General features: G+C 42.0%; 1 long non-coding RNA gene across 1 annotated transcript in view; it reads left to right on the top strand.

The window, feature by feature from the left end:
* Nucleotides 1-13,204: 13,204 nt before the first annotated feature.
* LOC140118903 (uncharacterized) overlaps nt 13,205-21,744 on the top strand; it is a 31,542-nt gene continuing 23,002 nt past the window's right edge. Inside the window, exon 1 of the long non-coding RNA XR_011853285.1 lies at nt 13,205-13,295. This is a non-coding gene — a long non-coding RNA (uncharacterized lncRNA). The remainder of the gene's footprint in view (nt 13,296-21,744) is intronic.

Here is a 21,744-nt window from a genome sequence, read left to right as displayed (position 1 = left end):
TCCGATACACTGGTGTGTCAATCAGGACCCAAAAGTGCCCAGTCCATCATAAGGGACCTCATGCCACCAGTCACATGGCCAAAAGTACGGTGGAAAACAGAAGCTTTGGGAAGCACAATGTAGAGACCAGGCCTGCTGTAACCAAAGAATACAATACTACATAGACACAATGCAACAAAACACCAGAGCGAGTACAAAGAAAAGCACCAGAAGGAAGCGAAGATAAAAGGAGTTTGATTTCATGACATAAAATTCACAAAAAGTTACATCACAAAAAGTCAGGCTGCTGTAAAGGCTAGTTTTATTGTGGCAGAAGAGAGTGCAAAATCAGTCGGGCCCCTCACTGAGGGAGAGTTTCCATGTTACCTCCCTAACACAATGCCCTAGCTCCTCACACTGCTGTGTTCTGTGCAGCCGGTGTTAGGTGTCCCCCCTGGAGATCTGTGTAATCACATCTTTGTGTAAAGTAAAAACTATCTCAAGTGTACAAACTGTTTCAATATTAAAGGGGTTATCAAGTTAGGCCCTAAGTTTGGCAATCTCCATCAGTTCATCAGTTCCATAGAGATGAATAGAACAGAATGGACATGCACGGCACTCTGCTCCATTCATCTCCGGGAGTGATGCAGGTACCTTGGATCCTGTTGTGCCCCGTACCTAGTGATCTGTAGGGGTCTCATTATTAAAACCCCAAACCATCCTGTGGATAGGGCCTAACTTCATTGGTGGGAAAACTCCTTTAAAGGAAATCTACCATTTGTTTTTATGCATTTATGCATACCTTAAGACCACTGTAGCTACATGATGCAGAAACATATCTTGTATAATCTATGAACCGAGTGGCTTTGCTCAAAAAACTATTATAAAATTCAGGACCTTGGGAAAGCTGGATTACATGCAGGCTGCCTACATAAACACATTTCACAGAGCTTCCTCAACTGCCCAGACAGGACTAATTAACCTGAGCTGGATGGGGGGGGGGGGGGGCAATTGATTACTTCTGCCTATCAGGGACAACACAGTGATTACATCATTCTCTGAAACAGTGCATAATTAGGGTAAGAGGAGAAGCACCTGAGCAGCCACAGGGCCTCATTATCATAATTTTATAATTGCTTTTTCAGAAAAACCACTCAATTCAGGGACTAAACAAGATATTTTTCTGCATCAGTGTAGCTTCAACATTCTCAAGGTATGTTTGCTTCATAATGCATAAAAGCAAATGGTAGGTTTCCTTTAACCTCTTGGCACTCAGCGTCCGATATATCAGACGCAGCGCTGATGCCAGTTTAGCTCAAGATCTGAGCCGAAACTGGCATCGGGACACATGGGGTGCCGGCTATAACTAATAGCTGACACCCCAGTGTAACACCCGCTATCCCCTATAGGGGATCAGGACCCCCAGAACTGCCTGTAGGCACTGCCTGAAAGATGGCGTCTGTGACATCATCTTAAAGGCACGGTGTCAGCCTATGCATGTGCATAGGCTGACACTGCTAATACCCTGCAATACATCAGTATTGCAGAGTATTATCACGAACAAGCAATCAGATAATTACTTGTTCATGTCCCATGGTGGAAATAGTAAAAAAGTTAAAAAAAAGTTTTTTCAATAAAAAATAAAGTAATAAATCAATAAAAATGGCAATAAGCCCCATAACATTTAAAGAGACAAATACCACAAAAAAAAGTCTAAATCATAACACAAACCCCACATATATAGTATCACCACGTCTGTAACAACCTGAAGAATAAAAGTAAATAATTATTGAACCCGTACGATGAACTGTAAAAAAAACTGTAACAATTATTATTTTTACCTATCGAATCCCACAAAAAATGCAATAAAAAGTGTTCATAAAAACACTCCAGAAAGATACTGTTGCAAAGTACAACATGTCCCGCAAAAAACAAGCCATCACCCAGCTCCATAGCCAAAAAAGTAAAAATGTTCTGCCACTTGGAAGACGGCAATGCAAAAATGATAGATTTTTCCCCACATAAGGTTTTATTTGGCAAATTTAGTAAAATGTAAGAAAAAATATTCATGTATAATATTCCCGTAATCGTATCGACCCATAGAATAAATATAACATGATTATTAGGCTAAACGGTGCACACACAAAAAAAAAAGTAAAATATCCAGTACAGAATTGATGCTTTTCTACTCCTGCCCTCAAAAAAATATTCCTAAATTTTCAACAATAGGGGATACCAACCCAAAATTGGTAACACTGGAAAAAGCAGCTCATCCCGCAAAAAAAATGCCGTCACATGGCCCAAATAACGAAAAAGCGAAGATTTTATAGCCTACAAAAGGGGCCAATGAGGAAACTAAAATGGTGGCATCTGCAGGACGCTCCTTCCCTTCTGCGCCTTGCTCTGCCCTCAAAAAACAAGTAATGTCCACATGTGGGGGGTCTCTGTACTCGGGGGAAATTGCAGAGCAAATTGTATGGTGGGTTTTCTATTTTTATCTTTTGGAAATGTGTGAATTTTCGTATAACCGACACAATTTGACCATTCTAAACTTCACCTCTATTTTGATTCAATTACTATGAAGATCTCAAGGGGTTAACAATCTTCCTAAAAGCAGTTTCTGATAGCTTGAGAGGTGCAGATTTAAAAATGGGTTGATTATATAGGGGTTTTTGATGTTAAATATGTAAAATTTCATTCAAAACTGTATTTATCCCCAAAATAGTCAATTCTGAAAATAGAGAAAATCCACATTTGATTTGTAAGCTGTGTGACATCAAAATAAATTATCCAGACATTTCAAAAATGATGAAAATGTAAAGTAGACAAATGGGAAATGTTATTCAGCAACTTATGTAGGTGGTAAATCTATCTGCCTGAAAACGCAAAGATTTTGAATTTTTTGAAAATGGCAAATTTTTCAAAAAATGCATCATTTTTTCTTTGTTTTATAAATAAACGCAAAACTCATCAGCCGACATTTAGCACTACAATGAAGTACAACATGTGGGGAAAAAATAATCTCAGAATCACTTTGATAAGTAACAGTGTTCAAAAGTTATAACCATATAAAGCGACGCACGCCAGAATCCAAAAAATGGGACTGAGCTATAAACTGGCTGCGTCCTTAAGGAGTTAATGTTGTCCTGTAACTTTGTCACATTTTGGTCCACTGTGTATTTTTTAGTATGACACCACTGCCCCCAATATCCCATAGAGTCCCGGATAGGGAGGCAGGAATGTGTGATACACATGGTTCTACCAAGTCCCTTATGCCCCATGGAATAAAATGTGCTAATGTTTATCTAATTGGTGCTAATTGATGAGCTAAATATTATAACATAATCATGATACGTGTTATATAATTACTGTATACTTGGCACAATGAACGCAGCACATTGCGACACTGCAAATGGTGTCAGTTCACATTGGGGGGTTTAATAGCTCGTTCTGCTCAACCAACCAAAATGTAATTCCTTAGCTGCTGGCCGATTGTGATGATGTATTCATCATTTATTCCGTATACTTTCCAAATGTTACTTAGTGCCTGTATATACAAAATCGGTCCTCCAGGCTATTAGGAGAAGTGTCTGTAGAAGGGGAGATAAGGGCTGCGCATTTTATGTGTCCGTCCTCCCTATTAGTGTTCTAGAACCTCTGTGTGTCTTTCTTTTAACCAAGGTCTCCAAATCACTGGCCAGGACGCGGCTTTGTTACACCAGATGCATAGTGAGAATGAAGGGAGGGAAGGACATGAACACAACAAGATCGCAGACAATGGAAATAAATGGAGAAGTGAATGCGGCCGCGCTGGCCAGGATTTGCTGATACTATTATTTTCCGCACAATTCACGCACACAAACGCCCATTGCAGGGAAGTGCAGGAAATGAAGCACCTAGTAAAAGCGACAGATTGTATTTCAGCTCTTTGCTATATATTGGTTTTATCGTAGATAGTGCGCCTCTAGTAGCGCGGGGATAGGGAGATAACGGCACAGCAGGTGCACAGCTGGGTTAGACACATTCATCACAAGTGGCATTCTGCTAGGAGGGTAACCAAGTGATGTCACATGTCTATTGATATCTGGGGACAGGTCCCTCGACAATGCCCTGCGAACAAGGGTGATGTAACCACCGCCTTTATGTTATATCAGACACTGTCACAATCACCAGTGTAGGTCGCTCCATTTACTCCATAAATTAGCATTAGAAATCACTTTTATTGAAAATAATAATAAATCTTTATGGATAGAACAACGTCATATTCCACAACATGTTACACATAGTAAGATAAGGAAATAATGAGTAATAAAACAATAGGGATGAGGGCCCTGCTCGCAGGAGCTTACAATCTAAGATGAAAGCAACAAATGTACTAAACAAATACAGGTATTGGCAAGGATTTGGCTGGGTATAAATGTGTCCATGTGCATTCACCAGCCGTCAGCCAAACAGTTACTCCTTCCTCTGTATATGTGTCTGCCCATTTCTGCAGGGGGAAAGGACTGTGCATCAACCTGTGTAATGAGGACCACCTGCCATCTACTGCCAAAATCCATCATGGTAGACCGAGGACAGTTACTCATAGATCCAGGCACCGTGACCATGATAATCTTCCTAAATTTATTATCCATGACCTCCTTCTTTCTAAAATAAATGTTTAAAAATATGCTAATGAGCCAAAAAATGGAAAGGAGGGGCTGTAATCTCACACAGTAGGAGGGGAGGCTGGGGAGTGCTCCGGCACAGTGTGACAGCCTGTGAAGCCAGGGCACTGAGGGGCCCTTCTGGCTCAATAGCATAATTTTAAAAGATGATTTTAGAAGGAAGGAGGCCACATATAACAAATAGTCATATGGCAAGCACGTTGCACACATGGCATGCTTTGTTTGTTCCAGTTGGGCAGGAGGGCAGCAGTATGATCAGCCCTTACTCGAGTGCCACGTAATTTAAGGCAGTGGGCCAAATATAGCCTGCAGGCCTTGGATTTCACACATATTACTTAGGAGAACACAGATTACAAATAAATACTGAGCCACCAGGCTGCTTCTCTGGCAGATTTCCCTGATACCTACCACTTTTCTGCAACACTCCCCGGTCCTCCCGGTCGGTAGTGGCTTTTTTTTTTTTTGCATGGGTGCATCTGTGATGGGGATGTCCTGGGCTAAACCCTGAAATCCCTCCAGTACACAGAGCATTTTTCTTGGACTGCCTTCACTTGTGCGAAGTTTGGTTATACAGATATATTAGCCTTATAATGCTGAGACCAGGGATAAGCTGGTCTCAGCATTAAAAAAAAAAAGAAAGTGAAAAACCCCTTTAAAACAGTTAAACCTGAGTTTCAGATTCAAAAAAGGAGTCATCATTTGAAGCTCCTGGGCTCACTGAAATGAAGTTATTATTTCTATTACAGGACTTTCATAAGAGTCACTTGGAGTGAGTGGTCTTTTATAGCGGCTCCTTTTACTGTGCCTTGATCATTGATCTCCCGAGATATTCTTAAGCTCATTTTGACATGTAGAAACAGTTGCCATCTGTGTTAAAAGTTGCCAGGAGATACGCCGAGCAAGGACAAGATGTGATATGAGATCCCTCAGGGGTATTATCTGCTTATACTTTAAAGGGTGACTCATCTGTCAAACGCTGCCTTGTAAGTGCTGGACCTCTGGGTATCTCCTGTGTGGTTAATCTGAGATCCAAGTTCTGAGTATTGATTTTACTTGTTAGAATGATGTTTCTTAGCTGTAAAGGAAAGGCATATTGTGGATGTAATATAAACCGCAGGAAGTGTGTCCTCTATTGTGCTAATGATATCGGACAAGTGAGGGAATTAATTAGCGAAAAGCCATTAGCTGTCGGCTGCGGTGGGTGAAGGCTACACCTCTTCAGAGGCCTCCCGTTGTGTTGACAGAAGAAAATAGTATAATGATGGTTGACAGTATGAAACTTTAGAAGGTGATCCATGCTCCTCGACGATGGACGCCCTGGTAATGGTAGGAATGTACAGAGATAAAGCCAAGGAATAAAAACTTTGTCCACGATGAAAATTAAAACCTTCAAACTTTTAGAAAACAAACAATATGCTTATTGAGAATAAGGGATAGAAGGCAAGACTGGATCCATAAACAGTTCTAGAATCCTCTTACCCTTTGACAATAGACTGGACTCATCATCATCATCAACCTATAGGAGAGCATGATGTTTCCTGACAATAGAAACCAACACCGAAACGGTTTATGACTGTTTAGCTGATGAAGTATGGTGTGGTCTTCAACAGGCAGAATAGAATAGCTGAATTTTTAGTTAAAAAATTGGAACAGACCCTCTAGGATCAAAAGTCACCCAGCCACAAAACTGTATCAAACTACCATGTTACTTCTGCTCTATAACATGCTGATGAAGTATGGTGTGGTCTTCAACAGCCAGAATAGAGCAGCTGAATTTTTAGTGAAGAATTGGAACAGACGACCCCCCCCCCACCCCCAGGCTCAAAAATCATTCAGCCACAAAACCATATCAAACTACCATGTTCCTTCTGCTCTTTAACATGCTGATGAAATATGGTGTAGTCTTCAACAGGCAGAATAGATTTGCAGAATTTTTAACGAAGCATTGGAACAGACCCCCCAGGATCAAAAGGGATCCAGCCACAAAACCATATCACGTATAACTACCACGTTCCTCCTGCAGTACCGCCCGTTACCTGCTCTATGCACTGTGGGGGGACAGGACCAGGTGGGACTGGTAGCGCAATGGGGGAAGTGATTCGATTTAAATATCAGGGGCTCTGAGACAATCGGGTTCCGTATTAATGCTCAATCAAGGTCTATTATTCGCAGACTGTATTTACGAAGCTTCTGTCACCTTAAGAACTTATTAAAAGAAAGTACTGATAAGGAAGCCTAACGCAAACAGTCATGTTCTGGGAAAATACCTGAGGGGTGCGGTGCTGTAATATTAACCCTGTCACCACCCCGTGCTGCATTAGTCAGCGGGAGTTGTTCCTATCTCCCTCCCGTAAACCACCCCTTCCTGTGACTTGCCCATCACTTTGACGTCATTATGATAAATGACATGTTTTATGAACATGACCTATGCCTGCTATACATAGTGTAATGGATGTACACGGCGCTAACTTCAATCATCTCAGTTTTATGCGCTGAGAAGTTGCACAATAGGAGGTAATGATATTATTATAGTCTATGATGGGTATGAGATGATCACATGTTGAAATGCATAGAATTTTTAGACTTTTTTATGTTAATTATACATTTTATCTGTGAACGGAATTTAAAAAACTTTTTAACACTCTTACATTTTATAGCTTAGAACCAGCCATATGTATTACAGTGACTCAAGATGTACACACCAAGGAGCAAAAATGTGTTTAACTTTTGACTTTCAGGCTCACCATCCAATACAGCTTTGATTGTGAGACTATCATAATTTTATAGACAATCATCTTGGCTATCACATACATAAATTTGACTTATTATTTAGCATATGCTTAGTTATTAGTAATTCTGGTAATGTAACCACATTGCTGCTGTTTTGCACCAAAAAAAACAACAAAATTGACATTTTTATAGTTTTTTTTGTATTTGTCAAATCCACCTTTGGTTTTCAACACTTCCTAAATCCCTGTTGTCATAGTCACAATCAATGTCTTGACCAAAATCTGATCCCAGGTCTCTTACATGTCCCCAATGTTGGTGAATACTGGGCAACTGTCAGGATCGGTGGTAGTGGATCCTCTGAACCACCGCGGACGATGACGTAAGCCGAGACCTGGGACCGGAGTCTAAGTGGCCCCCGGGTTTTCACCAGAGCCCGCAGCAAAGCGGGTTGGACTTGCTGTGGGGTGGTACCACCAAGTTGTTCCACAGGTGCGACTTTGTCCACGGTGGCGGCCAAGGCGAAGTATAGAATCGTGAGGCAGCACGGAAGCGAGGTCAGGAACCGAATCAAGGTCACAACGGGAAATCTAAATAATCACACAGGGCATCAGGAACAAGCTCCGGCAGGGTATGTGAGAGGCTGGGCTAAATAGTATTGTGGGTAAAGCCAACACCAATTAACGTTGCGCTGGCCCCTTATATCTTGTTAAGCCGGCGAGCGTGGGGACATGCACACACGCTCGAGGACCCGGAAGCAGGACGGGTAAGTGAATGTGCTGTGGAGCGGAGGCACACGGGGGGCATGGGTGAGCCCACAAGCCGAGACATGGGTCGCGGGACCAACCGTGACATCAATTCACTTGGGAAAGTATGGGAATGGGGAATGATTGTCCTGCTAGAAAATTATGTCATCCTTTTCATACCTATAGTACTGGAGTGTATGAAGTAACTCCTCCTGTAGGATACACAAAAGGGGAAAATGTATTTAGTGTCTGAGAGCAAAGCTCTTCTAGGTGCTCATGGCAACCAATTAAATATCAGCTTTCATTTTCACACAGAAGTTTCTAAAATGAAAGCTGAGCACTGATTGGTTTCCATGAACAACAAGTAGAAGAGTCTTGCTCTCAGACACTTGTGATAATTCTCCAAACCAGATTCCAGGTCCATTTGCACCCATTGACTATTGACTTCCGACTCATCAATCTAAATCACCTATTTCCAATCTTTTACTTTCCATTTTTATTACTCTTTTACAAGATCCAGCCAGCACTTCTTATTATCATTGAGGCTTCTTTTTTGAGCCCCCTTTCCAGATGTATGTAAAACATGTTGCACTATACTTGTATGGTCATCCCCTGTAATCTCCTTGCACTGCCATGTTTGTCACCCCAGAACTGATAGACAATTTGCTGTCTCCAACATTTTGCCTGGACGCCCACCTCTTGACTTTGGAATAGATGGACTTCATTTAGTTTCCTTTGAACTGTCAAAACATTTGTGGTTTCTTGGCCTAATCTTCCTGGCTGCTCCTCAATTCCAAACAATGAGATTTTGCTTGCGAATGAACCTAATAACACACTGAGCTGTTAGTGAACGTGAGAACAGGTTTAGTAGTATACAAGAAAAAGATTCTTCCACCAGGAGCAAAACGGTCACAATGCTATTACATGACAAGAATCTACATATCTAAGCATACACTAAGATAGCCTAAGGGAACTCATTTTCATTAAACACAGGTTGCAAAAGTCCATTACAGCTGCATTGCAAATATGCCTTTATTAACTTCTGCTCCTTCACAGAGCTCACTGATCAACTGACATCAGTGGGAGAGGGAGGAGCTGCACAGGAGCACAAAGGTGGGGACTTAGAGCTGAGCAGTCTGGAGCACAGACTAGTTGTTTTTTGAAATGCATCCAAACCAAAGCCCAACCCCTGGGACTACACAGAGGATTCTGTCAGGGTACAAAGTAAGTTATAACACACAATTATATTGTAATGCAAACGCTTAGAGACAGCAGAAAGGCATATTTGCAATGCAACTGTAATGGGCTTCTGTAACCCCTCTTTAGTGAAAATACGACATTAGTGCATTGCAAGACACACCATTTTTTTGCTATAAGCCACTCCTCCTTGTTTATCAAGCTGCAAAATTCTCACAAATGTTGCTGGGGCCAACTGTTTCCAACCTTTACACTACAACCTATGAAAGCTAAAAAACTATGTTTGGCTTTTGTAAATTTTAGTTATATCTATACTCGTTTGACTTGTTTGTTTTTTCTTTTGTGATTTGTACGTGGTTTTTTTGCGCCTCAAAATAAAGCACCAGTCTTGATGAATCTCCCTCACTGGTTTCTTGTATTGTTTTTTTTTAGTGGATGAAATATAGTTTGATGATTTTCCTGATAAAGCACCTAGATATCTCAGAGCACACTACAGTAAATTATTTGAGTTCTCTAGAGACTTTCTAAGGAATACGAGGATTACTTCGCACTATAAAAGGGAAAATGAAATTTCTGCAGGAGAGCCTAGGTTATATAATAAAATAGTAAACCTCCTATTTATATAAAAAGTTTCACCAACCATATGGCCTCTGCAAAAAAAGACGAGTGGAGAGGACAGGAGCCTTGTGTATGGCGAATTATATCATTATCATTCTGTGCAGATTTTTACATTTCCCAGGACTTATGGGCATTGTTTTGGTCAAAGTTTTGCTTCTGCAGTTGATGTTATACCTTGTAACCTGCACTTGAGGGTGACCGGCTCTGCGGTGGGACTACAATGGTCCAGGTCACTGTGACACGGCACAATCTGCAAAGAGAGCAGAGCGATAGAGATCAATTCACGTTGAAATTTTTGAATAATGAGTCTGTAGAACGGAATAACAATGACATCTATCTAGAATACTCAGAAATAGATGAGGTATTTAAGAATATTTTTTGGAAAGCCTGCGTTTGCCTAGCAACCCATCACGGCATCGCCCTCATAAATATGGAGTTAGCTAAAAGGTCACCATGAGACACAAAGCCATGGTCAAGGACAATGAGTCACTCCGAGACGGAGAGCCAGGTTCAGTTCTGCTTGAAATATGACAAGCATTTCGATTCACTAGAGAAGTTCCTTTTCCACCCGTTTCAGGGATGATTTTACTTTTTTAATTGCCTGTGTTCCATTTCCCTGAGGTCATGGGCAGAATAATTAAGTCCTGTTCCAATGCATACAAATCCTTCCACAAAGCTCTTGGAGACTTTGCAAGAGTAAGCTGCACCACTAACTATACCAAAGCCTGAACCCTGCTTGGCTAGCTTAGATATCAATCTCATTCATTCCTCCAGATAGGATATTTGACAAATATACGTTCATGAAGAACATGCCCCAGAAATCCTGAGTCTGGGGCACCCTGCATTTAGTTTGCCCTGTTCTTAGTAAATGTGCTCCAGTGTCTGCTCACCACACTGTGACCGGGTGCCACAGACATCTATGAGGGCCGTTATCCAGCCGCAAATTGTTCAGCTGGATCATGGTCCTAATTATGTTCATCTGCTTGAGGCCTTAACCCCAGGCTTGTGACCACCCCTTTTGGGCAAATGCAATACCAAAAACAGGAAGTACCTTGGGTAGCAGGGTAAGTATGGCTTATTTTTTTTTTTGCTTATTTGTTTTTCTACCACCCCTGCCCTGGCATCCTAGAAACTATTTTGATGTGATGTCTATGGTTTTCCCAGACCCCTCAACCCACACGTGCACTGTTTTTGGTCCTTGCCTTGTCTTTAGAAAACACTGAAAGTACATGGAGGGAAATCACTGATGTGTAAAATAGACCAAATAGATGATGTTTTACTCGTTCAATGTCCTACTATGTAAAAGAACAGCAGTGTCAGCCCTGTCTATTGTCAGGTCACGACTGGCTTGTTAGAGTATTCTTACATCATGAAAAAGTAATGGAAGGTGGAAAACTCTACTAGTACCTCACCAGGAAACCAATATCCATTGCGAAACCTGAACAGACATGAAATAAGACCTGGAAAGAAGTCTCTTATTTAAGTATATACTGTATATAATGTTGGATATCATGGACGTGGACAGTTTTGGTGATAATCATTCTAAAATGCATTCAATGCTGTTAAAATAACTATATAAACAACTTTGTTACATCAAGTTTATTTCCCAAGTTATAGTGGGGTAATTGTCGGACAGAGATGCCTAGGGCCCAGTAGCAAAATCCATTCTTGGGGCCCACCATTGGTACATCTAAATGTTGCTTGACAACCACTTGACTTGGGGTTATTCAGCTTAGAAAAAAAGACGGCTGATGGGAGACCTCATGACAATATACTAATAACTGAAAGGGCAGTACAAGAATCTCTCCAAAGATCATTTTATACCTAGGCCTATGGCCAGGTGTACCATCACCATAGACAGGGGGCATCCTCTACACCTAGAGGAGAGGAGGCTCTACCATCACCATAGACAGGGGGCATCCTCTACACCTAGAGGAGAGGTGGTTCTACCATCATCATAGACAGGGGGCATCCTCTACACCTAGAGGAGAGGCGGCTCTACCATCACCATAGACAGGGGGCATCCTCGGCACCTATAGGAGAGGCGATTCTACCATCAACATAGACAGGGGGCATCCTCCAAGCCTAGAGGAGAGGTGGTTCTACCATCACAATAGACAGGGGGCATCCTCTACACCTAGAGGAGAGTCAGTTCTACCATCTCCATAGACAGGGGGAATCCTCTACACCTAGAGGAGAGGAGGTTCTACCATCACAATAGACAGGGGGCATCCTCTACACCTAGAGGAGAGTCAGTTCTACCATCTCCATAGACAGGGGGAATCCTCTACACCTAGAGGAGAGGTGGTTCTACCATCACAATAGACAGGGGGCATCCTCTACACCTAGAGGAGAGTCAGTTCTACCATCTCCATAGACAGGGGGAATCCTCTACACCTAGAGGAGAGGAGGTTCTACCATCACAATAGACAGGGGGCATCCTCTACACCTAGAGGAGAGTCAGTTCTACCATCTCCATAGACAGGGGGAATCCTCTACACCTAGAGGAGAGGTGGTTCTACCATCACAATAGACAGGGGGCATCCTCTACACCTAGAGGAGAGTCAGTTCTACCATCTCCATAGACAGGGGGAATCCTCTACACCTAGAGGAGAGGAGGTTCTACCATCACAATAGACAGGGGGCATCCTCTACACCTAGAGGACAGACGGTTCTATGATCACCATAGACAGAGATTATTTACTGTAAGAGCAGTGAGACTATGGAACTCTCTGCTGCAGGAGGTTGTTATGTCGGACTCTATGTACATGTTCAAGAGAAGCCTGGATGCTTTTCTGGAGACCAAAAATATCACAGGCTATGGGGAAAAAAAATTTGCTGAGTTGCATGCAATCCGATCACGTGCGCCAAAATCCCGGGGGGAAAATGCGCTCCGCGGACCCTTAGTAAATAAGCCCCAAAGTGTCCTACTGCTTATACTTTTAGAGAAAATCTCTTTAACCCTCCACATTCCTGTGCAGCTTATATGAAGTTCATGCTTCAAAGAAAATGATTCTGATAATATACTATAGCAGGGAATTGCTGGTACAGGTTCTATTGGCGCAACTTTACTAAAGTCAACGGAAAAAAAACATCACAATTCCCGTGTTGTAATGGTGAGATAATATATGTACAGCAGTGCTTAGTCATAGGTCAGATTAAGTTAAATGACAAATGTAGTATTACAGCCGTGTTTACACAGCGGCCTCGTGAATGCCGAGGGCTTTATTGACAAGACTGCTGGCTAGTTAAACATGTCTACAGCTTCGTCATTGGTAATTCTTCCATAGTGCACCGTGCTGGCCGCATACAGCAGACACCAAACAAAACGAATAGAAAGTCAGAACAAAAACATTCCATGGTAAGAACAATATCAGAAATGTCTTCTCTGTGTTTCCTGTTTCCAAAGCAGCAGTGTCTCTGTTATATCCTATCCTGTCCGTCGCCTGCTTTATACCACACAATAGGAAGCTGCTTCATTATCATCTGTGCCCCTCAGGTCTCTGTGATTGATTTATGCAAACCGTAGGCATGACCCGTGCCTATCAGTCATTGAGTTCCCATCATGATAATAGTCATTCTTACAGTCCCCATACACAGTGGACTGAAGTTGATTGGAAAAAAAAAAAAAAGTTCAACCAACATGGACATTCATCAAGTGAAACGAAGCAAAGAAAGATAGTTTTAGTTGTCTAATGACACCCCATGATCATCTGCTCCCCCCAGCGGTCACATCTGTGAGATTACTTTACGATGTGTATCCCGCTCAACTTCTTGCTCTGTCTCCCTGTAGGTTTCTTGTGGGTCTCTCTACTTTATTTCAAGGGCTAATGCTCACCCTAAGGCTTCATGCAGTAACCCAGACTTATGTACACCATAGAAACGTTAGGAAGCTGCGCAGTAATAGATCTGCGCAATCTCCACCTTGTGCTCACCACTCTGTGACTGGGTGTGGGGGCCGTGATCTGGCAGCAATTTGTATGGTTAGATTACGGCCCCAAATACGGATGTGTGAATGGAAACTTACTTTTGTCCACACCCACTCCGGGTCACTGCATATCTAAGACACCTTCTCCCAGGGCCGGTGCCAGCCCAGAGTTGTTTGGGGGGCCACATAAGGCTCTAGATAAGGAATCCATGGGGTTGAGGGGGGACTATATCTAATTAATTCATAGGGTGTTAGGGGGGGCTTTATATAAAATACCCATGAGGTGGCTGTTTAGGTTCATAAACTAGGGAATATTTTAGGGGACCGGAGACTGTTTTCTGAATTTTTAATGAGGCCATGTGAGCTTACTGCACACTGAGGCTCTATCGACCAGTGGTCTATTGAAACCTGGAGCCGACCCTGCCTTCTCTAACAGGAAAGAACAAAAAGATCCCTAGGGTGCTAGTTCTTGCAAGGAGTTCTGGTTCTGATTTTTTTACTCTTCCATGACCTGTGTCACGTTGACCTTGGCTTGTTTTTCACTTCCCAAACGGTGCCGATTGCCGTGACCTTCAGCCTTCTATGTACTTTGTCTGCTCTGGTGACTCTACATCTGGAGCAAACCCCATATTAATGTTCCAAAGCCAAAATTTGGACAGCACAGTAGGTCCTAAACCGGCTGACTTTATCAGTGATACACGGTGCAGGTGTCTGAGCAAAACCCACTGCATTTTAAAGTTATGGCTGAAAGCGACGCTTTGTGACAAATAGACATATTTATGGATTATGTTTCTCAACTTTGTCACATAAAGTTGTGGCTCCTTAGTAAACATAATGTACCATAATAGCAGCTCCCATGACAACCACAACTGTTTAAGCATAAAGCTGCTCTCAGAAAGCTTACTTTATATCCATATAGAGAATGTCACGCTCCACGGCCGCACACTAGAGGTAACAATGTATCAGCCGCTGGAGAATGTGGCCTCATTCACATGTAAAGGGCAAGTATTAGGAGACAAAGCAAGAAGACTTTTCACACACTCCACAGTTTATCCACCACACTTCTGGATGGTAGTGAAGCGCACAGGCATGGGGGGGTGTTACTTTCTGAGTTACTGAGGTATTTTTCCATGTCTATCTATCTATCTATTGGAAAACAGTTTCTAATCCATTCTTCTTAATTCTCCTCAGAGGAAGGAATGAGTGATATATGGACTCCCAGTGGGGAATTAATAAACATTTTAGTGCAAACATTTTTCGTCATGGCACCTTTTTTGGTTATAGTGTTTATACCTTATTTAAATTGTGTTTTTTCCAGAAATCCTGTTGTATATGCAAGATATTGGGGCACATTTACTTACTCGGTCCTGTCGCGATCCCCGATCCTGACTGGCGCGATTCACTACGATCGTGCACACGATATCCTGCATGTGTCACTTCCCCACTCAGGTCCACCGGAGTTCACCTTCTTCTTCCCGGTGTATGTGAGTGCATGTCTTGCGACACAATTTGAATTTTAAATCCTGCGCTTAGTCCGAATAAGTCAGGTTGTCCGATGGCCATGCCCCGATTTGTGTTGCATGAAAGTCGGCGCCAAAATCTGATCGCGTGCTCCAAAAAACCCATTAAATGCAGCACAAATCGATAATAGTCAGGAAACCCGACGGAAATGGGAGGTGCGGACCCTTAGTAAATGTGCCCCATTTTTTGTTGTTGGTGAAAAGGTACATAGCCCAAATTTCCTAAAAATTCTTTAAAATTGTGCAAAGAATTTGGTTCAAATGTACTCCAAATCAAGATCATAAGCAATATATGTTACAGTCGGATCATATGCACTGTAATTTAAGAATTTTTTGTGCATCATTTGGAGTGCACTGGGGTAGAGACCAGACAAATATAAAGTGTAATGGAAAATGTTTCACTAATTCTGAGCGTGAGATTCATTATTCCTTCTCTGTTAGTTTCCTGCCTTCTCCGACCCATACGCTGCTTTGGGCGGGGAGCGGGCAAGGGTGTAATTTACAATTCCGGTGCAGACTATAGCGGAAAACTCCCCCAGATCAGATCTTGTCTTAGGTCCGAACCTGCAGTGTTTGCACCAACACTATAAAAGGCTGGAGCTTCATAGCAGATGTGGGCGCTGGAGTGCTGAAGGGGGGAATTTTAAGACTGGTTTTTAAAACATCCGTCTTAATAAACCACTACTAGGTTTGGGTCAAAATGAGGGTGTGTTCATGAGTTGTAGTTAAAACTGCATCAGATGTACTGCTTTTTTTGAAGTTTCTTATTTTGCAGGTGAAAACCCCCTCTAACCTGTTCAGTAATAATTATGAGGATGGGGGGGGGGGGGGCACAAGAGCTTACAGTCTATGGGGATGAGGGGGTGACACAAGAGCTTACAGTCTATGAGGATGAGAGGGGTGACACAAGAGCTTACAGTCTATGGGGATGAGGGGGTGACACTAAAGCTTACACTCCATGAGGATGAGGGGTTGACACAAGCTTAGTCTATGAGGATGAGAGGGGTGACACAAGAGCTTACAGTCTATGAGGGGGAGACACAAGAGCTTACAGTCTATGAGGGGGTGACAGAAAAGCTTACAGTCTATGAGGATGAGGGGGACGACACAAGAGCTTACAGTCTATGAGGATGAGGGGGTGACACAAGAGCTTACAGTCTATGAGGATGAGGGGGACGACACAAGAGCTTACAGTCTATGAGGATGAGGGGGTGACACAAGAGCTTACAGTCTATGAGGATGAGGGGGTGACACAAGAGCTTACAGTCTATGAGGATGAGGGGGTGACACAAGAGCTTACAGTCTATGAGGATGAGGGGGTGACACAAGAGCTTACAGTCTATGAGGATGAGGGGTGACACAAGAGCTTACAGTCTATGAGGATGAGGGGGTGACACAAGAGCTTACAGTCTATGAGGATGAGGGGGGTGACACAAGAGGTATAAGAGCTTGTAAGATAGTCCAGCCATTCTTTATAAGGGAACAGAATAAAATAATTGAATAAATAAAAATTCTGAAGTTTGCACCAGTCATCAGCCGCATCTTATATACAGAGTGCAAGGTTAATGTGACTGCAGAGAAGCCTGGAGCTTGGTATCTATCAAAGCAGCATGGTGACTTAGTGGTTAGCATTAAAGCGTTGCAGCGCTGAGGTCCTGGGTTCAAGTCCCAGGGTCAACATCTGCAAAGAGTTTCTATGTTCTCTCCGTGTTTGTGTGGGTTTCCTCCAGGTCCTCCGGTTTCCTCCCACACTCCAAAACATACTGGTAGGTTGATTAGATTGTGAGCCCCATTGGGGACAGCGACTGTATTTGGCAAGATCTGTGCAGCGCTGCATAATCTGTGTGCGCTATATAAATTAAGGAATTATTATTATCTGGTGTTTGCCGGGTTACAGACGGGAGGAGGACATAGGATGGATAGTACGGGAAAGGGCATTCCAGAGAATTGGTGCAACTTGGGAGAAGTCCTGGAGACGTGCATGAGAGTTTCAAATTAAGGTGGAGATTAATCTAAGGTCACTGGCAGATCAAAGAGCATGGTTTGGGCAAATTGAATATGTGGTACAAAGGAGAGGTCCAAGTCCAGCACAACCCCAAGACAGCGGACCCGCTGCCTCATGTTATAGTTATAATATAGTTTGTAGTGATTGGACAAACTGTGACTACATGTTTTCATTTACCATTATGTCTGTGTATTTTCTACACAAGAAGAACAATTGCAACTGGCTGGTAAAGAATACGTGTTCAGCACGTGAAAACAGACTCTTATTCTGCCCAATCCCCCAGACTGAACACTATGCACAGTCCTTGTATTATACAGAAGTATGATGCAAGGACTTCACATCTGTCAGTCAGACAATAACACCAGAACTGTAATAACTGTGCCTAAATTGCTATTTGTCCAGCAAAGAGGGAGTCCTTGCATCGTATTTATGTATAATGTAAGGACTCCTGTCCTCTGCAAAGGGTTCAGTCATTTAGAAGGAAGAGAGCAGCAGGCTGGCTCCGAGTTGAAGTAGAAATGATTTCAGATTCTCACTAAACTAATCTCAACTGTGTCCTATTAGAGCTAGTTGTCAACTTTTCGAACATTTTTAAAAAGGTTTTCTAGATTAAAGATATTGATAGCTTACAGCTGATTTTATTTGAACCAAATCTTACTTTCAGGAAAAATGGAACAAAAAAGACAGAATACTGAGACATTTTACACCTTCTCATTAGATTCTTGCTGGATGCCCCCTTTTAATTGCACATTAGATAAAGTGTGTAATAATTTATGTGACAGATGGTATTTTTGGGTCTGTGTATGTGGCAGAACCTCGTGCCCTATGTGATGCCTGGTGAACATGCCAGCTGTAATTGCTATTGCTTGGAGTTTCCTGGAGATCTAAACTCTTTATATTTTTCTGGGATTATTTTCGTTTCATTACCGTTGCCTAAGCGGCATAAGCGTCTGTGGCACCTAATAGAGCTCCATTCTGTGACTACTTCACACCTTAATTTAATGGCATTTTAATAAAGGGAAATTATTACATAGGAACATTTTCCATTTTAACATCACAGTTACAGAGGGGCTCTCACACTTCTTTTATGTAAAGTTGTATAGCCGGAGGACTGGCTACTTTTATTACTAAGTCAGTGAATTTTATCATTTCCATTCTAACACATGTCACCAAGGAGCCACCATCTGTATTAGGAGCAATTTCTAGCTGCCCTCCACTCAAAAATCCTATTATTAAATTAAGTTGGAAAAAGCGATTAATGTGGCTGTATAATGTTAACTACCCCTCACTTAAATCACTTTTCTGGTGACGTTGGTGGCCTCCACTCAGTCTGGCCTTGGTAAGACCTTGTGCTCAATCTATCGGTCCAGGAACAGACAAACCAAAGACGTACATAGTATTTTCTAAACTTGACATATCAGTAGAGGGATCAGCTCCATTATACAAGTGCTTCTTAATAAATTAGAATTTCAACAAAAACTTCATTTTTTTCAGTAAATCAATTAAACCCTTCACGCTCTGTGCCATACATGTATATATGAAGAGAGCTCACGGGATGAGTGCTATTCATACAGAGGTGGGGTTTACCCCATATTGCGTTGCGCCACCATCCTGGTTTCGATCGCCACTTTCCCCCGAACATCATCGGGGGCCGCAATCGGTTGCCATGACGCGTCTAGTTTATGCAAATTTGTTACAATGAGCCAGTGGCTCATTGTAATGAATACTGTGCAAAAATGCCATATACTGCAATACAGTAGTAGGAATGATCAGAGCATCAAGGGTTAATGTACCGTAGAAGGTCTAAAAAAATATTTTAGTTTCAAAAAAGTTTCAAAAATAATTGAAAAAAAGTAAAAAAAACCTAAAAGTTCAAATCACCCCCCTTTACCTAGAACTGATATAAAACGTAATAAACAGTAAAAATCACAAATACAATAGGCATTGCGGTGTCTTCAAAAGGCAATCTATCAAAATATAAAAACCGTTATTGCCGGCGGTTACCCCCATAACGGAAAATACACCATTTTACATCACATAAAAACTGGGATAAAAAGGTGATCAAAATGTCGCACAGACCTCAAAATGGTAGCAATGAAAACGTCAATGAAAATGTATTAAACGCAATAAAACCTGTATAAAGTTGGTATCACCGTGATTGCACCGAACCAAAGAATAAGTAGAGGTGTTATTTGGAGCGCAGAGTGAAACTCGTAAAAACTGAGCCCACAAGAACATGACGCAAACTAGTTTTTTTCTCAATTTTTCCACATTTGGAATTTTTTTCCAGCTTCCCAGTACACGCGTTGGAATAATAAATAACATTACAGAGAAGTAAAATTTGCTATGCACAAAATAAGCCCTCACACAACTCTGTACAAAGAAAAATGAAAAAAGTTATGGATTTTTAAAGGTGAAGAGGGAAAAATGAGCAAAAAACCCTGCGTCCTTAAGGAGTTAAAAGGTGAAGCTCATATATTATACAGAGTTATTACAAACAGAGTAAACATTTTCAAGTGTTTATTTATGTTAATTATAAGTCATTGGGACACATTTACTTAGAAAGGAGGAAACTTCACTAAAAGCGTGCAACACAATAGCGTCGTAGACAACTTTTAAATACCTCAAGAACGTGCAAAGTCCGAAAAAAGTGCGGCACAAACCCTTAATAAATGTGCCCCATTATCTAAGCAGAAAATTAGAATAATTAATCCAAAACACCTGCAAAGGCTTCCTAAGCAATTTAAAAGGTCCCCTAGTCTTGATCAGCAGACGACACAATCATGGGGAAGACTTCTGAGTTGACAGATGTCCACAAGGAGGGTAAGTCACAAAAGGTCATCGCTCAAGAAGCTGGCTCTTCGCAGAGAGCTGTATCACAGCATATTAATGTAGAGTTGAGTGAAAGGAAAAAGTGTGGTAGAAAAAGTGCACAAACAACAAGATAACTGTAGCTTTGATAGGATTGTAAGAAAGACCATTTAAAAATTTGGGGGTGATTCACGAGGAATGGACTGCTGCTGGAGCCAGTGCTTCAAGAGCCACCACACACATAAGCGCATCCAGAACATGGGCGACAAGAGTCGCATTATATGTGTCATCCACTCCTGCCCAATAGACAAAGCCAAAAGCGTCTTACCTGGGCCAAGGAGAAAAGAACTGGACGGTTGCTCAGTATCCAAGGCAGTGTTTTCAGATGAAAGTAAATTTTGCATTTAATTTGGAAATCAAGGTCTCAGAGTCTGGAGGAAGAGTGGAGAGGCACACTCCAAAATGCTCGATGTGTAGTGTGAAGTTTCTATAGGCAGTGATGGTTTGGGGAAGGTGGGGGGACATGTCTTCTGCTGGTGTAGGTCCATGATGCTTTACAAAGACCAAAGTCAGTGCAGCCATATACCAGGAAATTTTAGAGCACTTCATTCTTCCCACTAGACCCATCATTTTGACAATCTTGGGCAATGTTTCACAGGTTTGGCATGTTACCAATGAACTTGGATCAAAGGGCTTCTGAAAGGGGTCTTTTTTGATCTAGGATAGGTGATCAATATGACATTGGCAGGGGTCCCTTACCCAGATTGCACAATAAAGTTATCGGTGTACAGAAAGGCCCCTTACATACTAGTTAGTGTGATGTGCCAAACCCACATCACGCTCGCAGCGGGTGCTAGCTGGAATATCCGGCCCAAACGCTGAGGAATCAGAACTGAACTCAGCATGACAACAGTTCCTTATGAGTGCTGCTTTCACATCTCAGGTCTGTGACGTTTCATCACCCAGATGGGCTGTTTGTAGCACCAGTGAAATAGACTGAGCTGCAGTATAGACAATATACAACATACGGCACACTGCTAAAAACTGAAGAGACTACAGACTGTCCGAATGTTCCAGTCTCTTCAAACAGCTGAAATGACAGGGGTGCTGGATGATGGACCCCAATCATATATTGATGACCCATCCTAAAGGAACTTGTATAGGATTGTCAGACTGGAGAAAACAAGAAGACAAATCCATGTAATAAATAATTCTTCCAACCCACATGAACTAATAAAAGAAGAATACAAACAAATGTCTAAAAGTTAAGATTAAAGAAAGATCCAGGGGTTGTCACTTTTCAACCTGTTTGTGCACATAAAACCTGCCAAAAATAGTAAGTCTGAAAAAATAAAACCAACTGGAAAGAATGTGGATAAATGTATATCACATAATGAGCTAGTGGAAAGTGACCAGGGAGGAGGATTAGTCAGACGCTAAGTGCCGGCTCTGAACACCTGCAGATTAGGACTCTGAAATATCTCCACCAGTCACATTTAGCTACATAGTTCAGCTTTTGTTTTCACTCCTACAGAGCGGATTCGAT

Source organism: Engystomops pustulosus, chromosome 1, assembly GCF_040894005.1.
Source record: "Engystomops pustulosus chromosome 1, aEngPut4.maternal, whole genome shotgun sequence".
In the NCBI taxonomy this organism is placed as follows: Eukaryota; Metazoa; Chordata; class Amphibia; order Anura; family Leptodactylidae; genus Engystomops; species Engystomops pustulosus.
Note: the sequence above shows the minus strand (reverse complement) of the source record. Positions and strands in the feature narration are given on the sequence as shown.